The sequence below is a fragment of the Erythranthe guttata genome, chromosome 3, assembly GCF_056151865.1.
Source record: "Erythranthe guttata isolate IM_541 chromosome 3, IM_541, whole genome shotgun sequence".
NCBI classification, from domain to species: Eukaryota; Viridiplantae; Streptophyta; class Magnoliopsida; order Lamiales; family Phrymaceae; genus Erythranthe; species Erythranthe guttata.
Genome location: NC_142535.1, coordinates 10,348,669 through 10,359,571, shown reverse-complemented (window position 1 = coordinate 10,359,571; position 10,903 = coordinate 10,348,669). Strand labels below are relative to the sequence as shown.

Below are 10,903 nucleotides of genomic sequence, written 5' to 3'. Positions count from 1 at the left end.
GAAATGTTAACCGACATACAGTAACACAATTTGAAGCATGTTCATTTTCAAGGGTACATCGCAGGCCGGCCCCCTATGACCCTAGAAGAGCTCATAAATCGCACTAAGATGTACACCCGGACTTAGGAGACCTGTGGGCTTTAAGACCATTGGGCTGACCCAACATTTTGGAGCAGCATCATTTCGGATTGAGGAGACTGCAGAGATAAGGGTACCCCTTAAGCGAAAGCGCGATGAGGAAAGCCACAACTATAATAGAAAAGAAGAGAGGTGTCCCGCCAAAAATCGCACATTCGAGAAGTTCTCACCTCTCAAGGATAAGCTTGTTGACATAATGATCATCGCAGAGCAGAACTGAATTCTTCAACCATCAAGATGGATGAAGGAGAATCCAAAACAAAAAAAATTTGGATGATTACTGTGAATACCACAGAGATCGAGGCCACACTACTGAGGAGTGTTTTCAGCTTATAATGAGAGTGCTCGGAACACTTGTCCACAACAGACACTTGAGAGAATTCCTAGAACAATCGCAATCCTGAAGAAATACTTTACTTAGTATTTACTATTGCCCCACGCGGGCCCTATGTAATTTCTTTTCGGCAATAAGTCGATGGCATACCGCCCGCACAATATTTTCAAGGCATACCGCCAGCATGATTCTTAATAAACTATTTTAGCCGGTGGGATACCGCCGCCGTAATTTCTACATCAACCATTTGTTTTCTCTACGCGTTTTCGTTCGAGGAAACTACAATCGATTTAACAAAAAATCAATTGACTCAAAAAATAGCTAAAGGGGAAGATATCAAGGATCACAAAGGGTCTGGCCAACCCCAACCTTGGTTTCTCGCTTCCCAAAGCTCCAAAAAATAGAGCAACTAAAGCTCAGGGAAGTCTTACCCACCACAAAAAACTTAGGTAAACGGGCAGACTTCCAGCATAAAAAACTTAAGGGTCTGATCAACCACCAAGTGTAAAAATACGGACTTCTCACTAGGCGTTAAAGCCAAGGGATACCGTCTTACCTAAAAAGATAAAGTAAAAGCTTATTCTTTACGAGAGTCGAGCCTCCCACTAGGCGATATAGCCAAGGGATACCGCCTCACCGAAAAAGATGAAGCATAACTCATTCTTTACAAAAATACGGACATCCCACTAGGCGTTAAAGCCAAGGGATACCGTCTTACCCAAAAAAATAATGTAAAAGTTTATTCTTTACGAGAGCCGAGCCTCCCACTAGGCGATATAGCCAAGGGATACCGTCTCACCGAAAAATGTGAAGCATAACTCATTCTTTACGAAATGCGTGTCTCCCACTAGGCAATAAAGCCAAGGGGTTTCGCCCCGCTAAAAAGATAAAGTAAAGCTCATTTTTTACGAGAGACGGACCCCCCACTAGGCGATATATCCAAGGGATGCCGCCTTGCCGGATAAGTTGAAACATAACTCATTCTTTAGGAAATGCGCGATTTTCACTAGGCAACAAAGCCAACGGATATCACAACTTCCTCCAATAATTTTGGCGACTGATCGCCGCCGTACAACAAATGGGCCTCCCTTAAAAAACTATCATCGTCTAACTGTAGCGCCCGCCTCTGCAAGATCCCTGTAGCCGACTTCAAAATTTCCTACCACCTTGAAACTCAAGGAAAACAAGAAAATTATTTCGTCTTCGAGCGACTATTCCTAATTACTCTCAGGCAGACCCACGGGCCCGTGACTCAACCTGGGAGTGGGGGGCTTAATGATGTGCATAATTGGACTTTAACCCAAAAAGCCCAAGAGGCTCATTAAAAGGAAAAGCCCAATACAAAGGCCTTAATTAAGGACTTTATGAGAAGCTTATGGGAAGAAAGCTAATGTTGTTTGTCGCACATTGGTTTTCTACAAGAAAACCATACCAAACTCCACCTATAAATATGTGTTATCAATCACATAATAAGGTAAGCACTATTTAGGCAATTAATTAATATTATTTGCTTATATTGTGATAGTTTTCTGACTTGAGCGTCGGAGGATAATCGTCGGGCCACCCCCGGCGTGTCACCTAGTGTTTTCAACTGTTTTGTAGGTTAACGAGTGGAGCGATCCCTTCGACTACCTCGGACGCATGGCAAGGACTCTCGGCATTCCCGATATTGGGCTTGAAGATTCCCGGACTTAGAAGACCTGTGGGCTTCAAGACCATTGGGCTGACCCAACATTTTGGAGCAGCAATGCAAGTTGGATTTATTTTAAATAAATAAATTAGTTATATTTTGCATGTTTCTTCCACTTGTCACTTTCTCCTTTTGTGTGGCATAGCCACTACACTTGTCTACTAATCACCCCCTAGTAAGAATGACTAAGCTATTTCTCTCTCTCTCTCTCTCTCTTTTAATCCTATTACCGTAACTCATCTTCATTATTCTCCCAACTCAAGAATATGAAGAATACTCTTCTCTCTCTCTTGTTTTTCTTTCGGCCAAAGCAAACACCACCATAATCCCACCAAGAAATATTACCCAAAATTTCCATCTTTCCACCATAAGTCTTTCAAAATATTTCTCATCTTTAAATCTTCTCCATTGCAATATCTCTTGAGTTCCTTCAAGAACTCCATAAAACCCACATCTCCATTATATTGGAATTTCTTGAAGCCTTCTTGAATCCCTTTATTTTCTATTCCATAAAGGTAAGAAATTCCGATTTCTTGCTGCAATTAAATGGCATCAATAGTATCAAAATGGTTTTCAAAATTTTCTAAAGATTGGGAGTGATTTCGAAAATTTAGGGCTTTTTGAGGGAAAATGGAAAAGAAGTGTTTCTTGTTCAATTCTTGTTCTTGCATGCATCATCTATGTTGGTAGTGGGTAGATACAACTTTTATTGGCCAAAAGCATTAAAATTTCAGATTTCAAAAAGGGGTTTTCAAGAAAAATGAATTTTTAACTTTTATGGGGTTGCATGTGTAAATCGAAAGATTTTTGGGTCAAATCTGTATTTTTTGAGAAGTCAGTCCTAAATGTGTTTTCAAAACAGTTTTCCAGCATTTATTAAACAAAAATTTCGGATTTAAGGAAGTTTTGTAAGAAAAAGTGGTTTTTGAACTTTTAGTGGTATTGCATGTGAAGATCTAGAGATTTTGGGGTAAAATATGTAATTTTCGGAATTTCTGCATAAAGTGACTTTTCAAATTCGATTTCTGCATCTAATAAAATAGAATTTCAGATTTGTTAAGGGTTTTTCATGAAAAAGTGGATTTTGAACTTTTAGTGTGGTTGCATGTGTAAATCTTGAAACTTTTGGGTCAAAACTGCAATTTCCGAAACTTCTCTCATTTTTAAAGTTTGGATCTGTTTTCCATTAAGTATTGACTGGGGAAAAGTTTTCTTTACAAAGGTTTTCAAAGTAATTAAGGTTATATTAGAGGTTTTGATTTTTTAAAAGAAAAATTAAATTTCTAGTTTTTTATTTCAAGAAAATTCGAGACGTTGTGAAAATTAAAATAATTTCGGAAACTGAAATTTGGGTCAGTTGGGAGTCCTAGTATTTAATATGGAAATTTTTGGAATTAGTTTGCTATTATTTCAAAATTAGGACAATTTGCATGTCATTTATTATGTTTTGTGCTTTTATGTTTATGTCTTTGATTTAATGGTGATGAGTGATGAGATTTGGGGTTTTGTAATTTTAATTGCTGCCTGGATATGGATTAATTGCTGTAAGAATTTATTGAAATGAATTATTACCTAGATGTGGTAATAAGTTCATTAAATGAAAGGTGAACCAAGGGTGCTTGCTTTACAAGCATGGTTTGATATTAAATGGTGATGTTTTAATGTGTGGTTGCATGTGTGTGCTGTGAATATGTGTGAGTGTGTGTGTGCTGATTGTGCATGTGGTGTGTGCCGTGTGTGGTTGTGTATTTATGTGTGTGAATTTGGGGATTATTGCCCAATTTATAAATATGTGGTAAATTGTGATATTTGTGTGATTTTGTGGCACTTGATTGATAGTTGTGATGTTTATGTGTGGGTCATAACATAATTTCGAAAAATTGCATTAAAAGGTTTTTGAATTGAAAGATTAATGGAATATCGGGTAATAAACAACTCGGATATAGTGGGCCGGTATCCAACTAGGATGATGTGTGTTGTGGTTTGATTCCACTTAGTGAAAGCGGGCTCGTAACAGGTTTATTGCTCATGTACAAAAATTAATCTTTCACGGATCCGATAAAACGAAAAATGTGTTTTTCATGATTTTCATAAAAGGGCATTTTAGTCATTTTGCATAAGTACGTGATTATGTGCGAATGATGTGTTTTCGTGAATTATGTGGTTTGACCGATTGTCTTGTGTTGTTGTACGGAATGTGGGTAAGAATGGGTATATAATATTATATATTACGTATAACGTATTTTTCAAAGTTCGATATTTCATCGGATTTCTTACTGAGCTTTATAGCTCATATAGATGTCTTTTAATTGCAGGTAGTAGTGTTAGTAGTAATCCTCAACCGGGATGGGTCGAGTAGCGGATCGAGGTCTTGCCCGGAATTTTGGAAGACGTACGAGGACCTACGAACGATGCTAAAGACTTTTGGTTATTTTCTTTTGGTGGTGTAATATTAAATCTAAATACTTCCCTTTCGTACCTTTTAAACTCGTTACCTATAAGAATCGTACTTAACCCCTACTATAATATAGTCAGTTTCGTAAATTGCTATTTTCATACCTCCATTAGTGAGTTCCTAATTATTCACCAAAATAACCTTTCCAAACTCTGATTTCTTCTCGAACCGAAAACCGATAGTGATATTGTAGCACTTGAACTAAAAACCTGCCGTCGAAACTTATATTTTTGATAATTGCATGTTCGCCCCATTCCAAAGTTTTTAAAAATTACAAATAGATCCTTTGCTTTCGCTAGTTTAATAAACATTCCGATAAACCGGTTCGATTTATCGCCCGACTAGAAGGGGGGTGCTACAATTACTTTAGTGCAAATGATTGGTATTGGTAATGATTGGTATTGGTATGAATATCGGTATTTGTATCGATATCTATATTCGTATTGATATCGTAATGATAATAGCAATGATAATATGGTAATGGCAATGGTAACGGTAACGGCGTTGGTATTGGTGTTGGTATTGGTAATGGTAATAGTAATGGTCACGGTAATGGTAACGATGTACTCGCCTTTTGTATACGCAAATTTAACCTTCGGTATTTTGTTTTTTTTTCACTTATTTTGACTGAATTTGTTATATACATTAAAAGTAAATATTTATTCTTATGATGAATTCCCCGTGGGGTGAAGTACTAGTGTAGTTTAAATTCTGTAACAAATATGTTAAATTACAGATAATATATGTCCACTTGAAATAACATTCAATATATATTTGCATGTTTAATAAGTATCAACAATAATATAAAGCTTATCAACTTCATTTTTTTTTATAATGACAGAAATAACAAATTGTTGCTGTTGTTTAGCAGATTTGCCAGTGAGCTTGGAATATCTCTGACTATGGCAAAATAGTGGAATTTTGTTCCGATCTTTAATTTTTTTTGTCAGAGATTAAAAAATAATAATAAATAAATAAATAAAGATCTACATCAGTTCGATCAATTTTATACAGGACTCGAAACCATCCAATCTCTCATAGGAGTCATACACGGATGCATCAGTTCGATCAATTTTATACAGATTTTATACAGGACTCGAAACCATCCAATCTCTCATAGGAGTCATACACGGATGCAGTGGAGTTCGAGGCGGCATAGGTGTCTCGCTTCCGATACCATATCTTGATGTTTCCCTAATTTGAAAGATTATATCAGAAACCTTAAAATCCAAAAACCAAAAATAAATAAATAAATATTCCAAGTATTATTATAATTTATAAGCCTACCTGAATGGTGTGGAAACATTGACATTATCCGAAATATTACTGCGATCAACTGCACAAAATTGTCGATACCGAAATATCATTACGTGGGAGTCAAAAAAAATCAAGAAGAAAAAGAAAGGCAAATTGAGAGGAGAAAAACTTGCCTGTAACAACTTTCATTTGCGACTCTAATTCAACACGAACCGTTGAACCTTTAACTTCTACTACTCGTCCCTTGCTTCCCTTATAATGGAAGACACGAATTTTAACCGCAGCTCCAACTAAACCTCTTCCACCACCTCCATTCCTCCCTCCAACTGTCCAATTCAAGTTAATATTATAAATATAAAAAAAATGCAGAAAATTTAATTTTCTTTTATAGAAATTACTTACAATTATTTACGGGGCCAGGGCCTCCTCTAGGTGGTCTCATCGGATATTGTGGGGCACAAGATGGCGTTCTGAGATGCGCAAATCTCGATATCAATGTGTTACCCTAAATAGAAAAAAGTCAAATGTCAAAGTCAAAATCAAAGTCAGTGAAAACTCGAGAACACGAAAATAATATTTATCCATACATCGCGATCACCGTTCGAACGAGATCCACCCACAACCATACAAGACTTGGATGTAACGCAAATAAAGCCAGTATGCTCAAGGTGGTGACGGTCATGAATAAACAAGACTCCTTTGTATATATGTTCAACCGGACCTTGTTTCCCCTGAAAAAGTAGTAATGGAGTTGAATATTATATGATCATCTCAATACAACCAAAACACTAATTTTTACTAATAAACGGTAAGTAAGGTTTGAGAAGCGCACCTTACACGGACCCTCGAGAATCTTTACAACATATTTCACGGATATTGTGATCTTATATTGGTCCGTTGCAAAAATCTTCCTAAATATCTTCTGTTTAATATCTCTCAACATCACAAGGGCAACTTCAGGGCATTCCGGAACACCCTTAAGAACCTGAGTAGCAACCATAAAGCAAGTTAATAGAACGACAAACCAATCAATAGTCTTTGTTGGCTTCTATTTATTCAGGCTAACCTGGAAAGCATCGCTCAACACACGTATAATCAAGCCAAAGCTATTGTCCCTGCACGTTTAATAACTTTCATTTAAAAAAACCCAATAGTGAAAAACTGGAAAATAAATAAAATTTTCATGAAAGAGAAAAAAGGCACTCAAGTAGCACAAGGTCATGAAGCTCGTAATCCCCGATCCTAGTAACACCTGATGTTATTTCAGAGCTTTCCACAATTTGTCCGCAAAGACACGAGACTGCGTATAGCAAAAATAGCAAAAGAGTCAGTACTTGCACGAAGAAAAATAAAATGGACAACTAAAGTACTTAAGAAGATAACATACAAGCTCCTTGGTTGTGTCTGAAACTATGTTCACCATGTGACCTTCAACTGAAACCACCATACCAGTTGCACCTTCTGAAGCACTAGATACGACCTTTACATGGTTTCCGGTTCGAAAGTACTTGCAGAGGTCGTTGTCACTTATAGCAAGAGTTTTCTGAAAATTAGAACGTGCAATGTGGTTATTATCACCATCCAAACATAAAATTCAAGATAACGTGTGGAAAAGCTAAATTATGTTTTTACTCACAGGAAGGCCTTTTTCGTTTGGTTTAATATGTACAAAATCTTCCTCAACTTTTTCCACCCATCCTTGCAAGTTTTGAAGATCTCCCTTTACAACTACAACCCTATCACCCTTCATGAAATGACCTTTCTTTCTGTTTGCAACGAGTGTCGACAAACATGACATGTCACCATCCCCAGTTTCACCAGACTGCCGAAATTTCTCGAGTTCATCAAAAGTAGGTTTCACATTCTGAGTTCTGAGCGATTTCAGTGAGAAATTTTTATACAAGAAACCATCCTTGAGCATCATCCCCTCAATTTTGTCAAAGGAATCACCCGAAGATGGATCTCGTTTAGTCTCTACACGAATACTTAGGTCCCTGGTCAAAGAAATGAAAAAGTCAACTTTCGGGGGGAAGCAAGTAAGAGTGAAAGAAACAAATAAAAAGATTTTGTAACAACTATACCTAGCTTCATTGATACTCATAAACCGGGCAGGTGGCTTAAATCCCTTCTTCTTTGGAACTTCCCTCCCTTCCTGAAACAAAGCCAGCATGTCATGTGTGTGTAATAGAATAAAGAAGACATAAGCAATGTTCATAATGGTCAAGAATTTAAAAACTCTAAATAGCAAATTACAAATACAAACCAGTTTATTAGCAAGGGCCTGCAAGTCAATCCTCGGGATTACTTTCATTGTTACTCGCTACCGGACATTGTCAACATCTACAACCTAGCATTTACAACAAAATAAACGAATCAGCCATAAGAAACCAAGAAACAAAATAAAGGAAAACAGGAAACAAAACAACAAAAAAAAATACCGCTGGGAAAATATACCTTTGCAAGATCCCCATTATATGTACCAATCTTCACTCTCACCCAGGTATCCCTAGAAATATCGAGTGATTTGCTTTCGGCTGAGAGAACATCTGTCATCTCCTTTATAGGTACGAGCATTATTCTACCTGGATATATACTACGCATACCCTTAATAGCCTGTAGCAAAACATTCTCCGTAAATTTACAACCTAAAGAATCTGAAGAAGAAAAAGTACAATAAAAGTTATAAACTGATGCATACCTCCTTTACATGGGCCTCATTATCTGCTTCTATGTATATATAGTTTTTTAGATGATCAATTGCTATGGCAGATCTAATTCGCAGCTCGGATCCCTTATCGATACACTTCTGCATAAGGGAAACTGCAATTTCCCTTTCACGACCAATCTACGTAGCACAAAAAACGGATCATATTAATTTGTATCATTATAAATCTTTTTCATTTAATTCACACATTAAAGAATTTCGTCAATCATACCGCACATTTCACCATCCATAATTTAGAATCCCTAATCGACGGCAATAGAGCTTGCTGTTCAACGTCTGTAGCCTCTTCGTCATACTCAACGTGAAGGCTCTTAGAATACCTCTCCTGAATTCTTCTCTCGAATTCCTCAACGTCCTCTTCTTGCTCATCCTCTCGTGGAAGCAATGGACGACGATGAATTCGTCTATCATCCTCATCACGTATATCGTCGACAATAAAATCTATATAACAAGATCCAAGGCCATAAGAATAACAGAGGATGATAGCAAATATGAGCCAAAGTACAGAACTAAAACACAAACAATTCAGAAAATTCCAATTACAAGAGAATAAATTCTCAACTTGAAGCTCCTCAAAAATTTCCAATGTCATGTTAAAAACGAATTAGAATCATTGATCAGTGTTGCAATTGTTGCAAAATCACGCATTGTTTCTTCTCTTATTCCAATCGATAACAACAGTTGGGCGTATTAACTCAAAATTCGAGTTCAATTTTATATACTGAGAGTATTATGATTAAATAGAAAATATTAAAAAAAAAAAAAAAAAACCCTAACCTTCTTCTCTGTGACGCCGCCTTCCTACGCCGCTTCCCTCCTCCGGCGCCGCCGCCGTAATCCTCATCATCTTCGTCCTCTTCCTCATCGTCGTCGTCTTCCTCCGCATAATCATCTATAAGTTCCGATCGGCTCCTCTTGCGTTTCGTCTTCCCGCTGCCGTCGTAGTCGACGTCGTCTTCTTCCTCCGCGTAGTCGTCTCTCCGCCGCGCCATCGTGGTTGATAATTTGGGGTTTCTTCGCAAGTAGCGTGGAAAATAGTTGATGAAGGTTTTAAGGAAATTTTTAGTTTTCGAATAGAAGTTTTGGCGAGAGGTTCTCTCTTATTTATATGTGATGAGAGAGGAGCATTAATTCGATTTACACACGTGGAAATAATATATCGACTTTTTTTTTTTTAATTCAAGCTTTTTGCTGACGTGGCCTTACGAGGAATGCGAGCCGTGATATTTGGGCCTGGGGCCACCAAATAAACTAGGGATAAACACAAGCCCAAATCATCATTTGACATACCCCCTGGAGAAGCGAAAGTACTATACTACCCTCATAAGCAATTTTCGGCCAAATTGCATTTAGCATTTCTGATCCTGCATTTATCATTTTCGCTGATTTATTTATTATTATTTCTTCTTTAATAATAACAAACCCGTTTGTTAAATTTATATATATACATATATATATATATATATATATATATATATATATATATATATATATATATATATATATATATATATATATATATATATATATATATATATATATATATATTTATTTATTTTAAAATAAAAAAAATTAACTTTTTTTTTTATTTTTTTATTTTTTTATTTTTTTATTTTTTTATTTTTTTATTTTTTTATTTTTTTTTTTTTTTTTATTTTCAAAAAGTATGTTTAATGTACTGAAAATAACTACATGTAACTATGGTACCTATAGTAATTCGTAGTTATGTTCGTCTTTTTTTCCCATATTTTTAGTCGATCAATTGTATACACACACGAATACTGGCTTATACAGAAGAAATTCATAAACCCCAACAAAAAAATGCAAATTTCAATATTTCTATTATAAATCACGTCACAACCAATAAAATACAAATCGAAAATACACAAATATATGCATATGTAACTACATGTTACTATATGTATAGTAATGTATACAGTTTGTTGAACACTGCTGCACATGTAACTTCAACCAAATTTTTGACACCTTCAAGGAGGGGATCAATGGCTTTCACTAAGCTGCAATTGCTAAATCAAAACAAAACAAAATTACTTTAGTGCAAATGATTGGTATTGGTAATGATTGGTATTGGTATGAGTATCGGTATTTGTATCGGTATCTATATCCGTATTGATATCGTAATTGATTCGGTAAAAATTAATTATTTCAGCCCATTAAAAGAAGGCCCAATAATGGCCCGATAATTGAAATCTTGCGAGAGTCAACTCCAGGGCGAGAGAAAGGGAAGTTCTCGCTCGCCAAAAAGAGAGGACGGGAACAAGGAATATTATCTGAAAAGTAGAG

General features: G+C 36.2%; 1 pseudogene across 1 annotated transcript; it reads right to left on the bottom strand.

The window, feature by feature from the left end:
- Nucleotides 1-5,368: 5,368 nt before the first annotated feature.
- LOC148771747 (putative transcription elongation factor SPT5 homolog 1) lies at nucleotides 5,369-9,591 on the bottom strand (annotated as a pseudogene). The gene is made up of 16 exons (XR_016030159.1): nucleotides 9,377-9,591; nucleotides 8,811-9,108; nucleotides 8,573-8,719; nucleotides 8,329-8,487; nucleotides 8,138-8,221; nucleotides 7,956-8,026; nucleotides 7,511-7,868; nucleotides 7,262-7,417; nucleotides 7,078-7,174; nucleotides 6,941-6,989; nucleotides 6,707-6,859; nucleotides 6,462-6,605; nucleotides 6,277-6,379; nucleotides 6,088-6,200; nucleotides 5,905-5,953; nucleotides 5,369-5,811 (listed from the first exon to the last, which is right to left on the bottom strand). The product of XR_016030159.1 is annotated as a putative transcription elongation factor SPT5 homolog 1 (transcript).
- Between the last annotated feature and the right edge of the window lie 1,312 nt (nucleotides 9,592-10,903).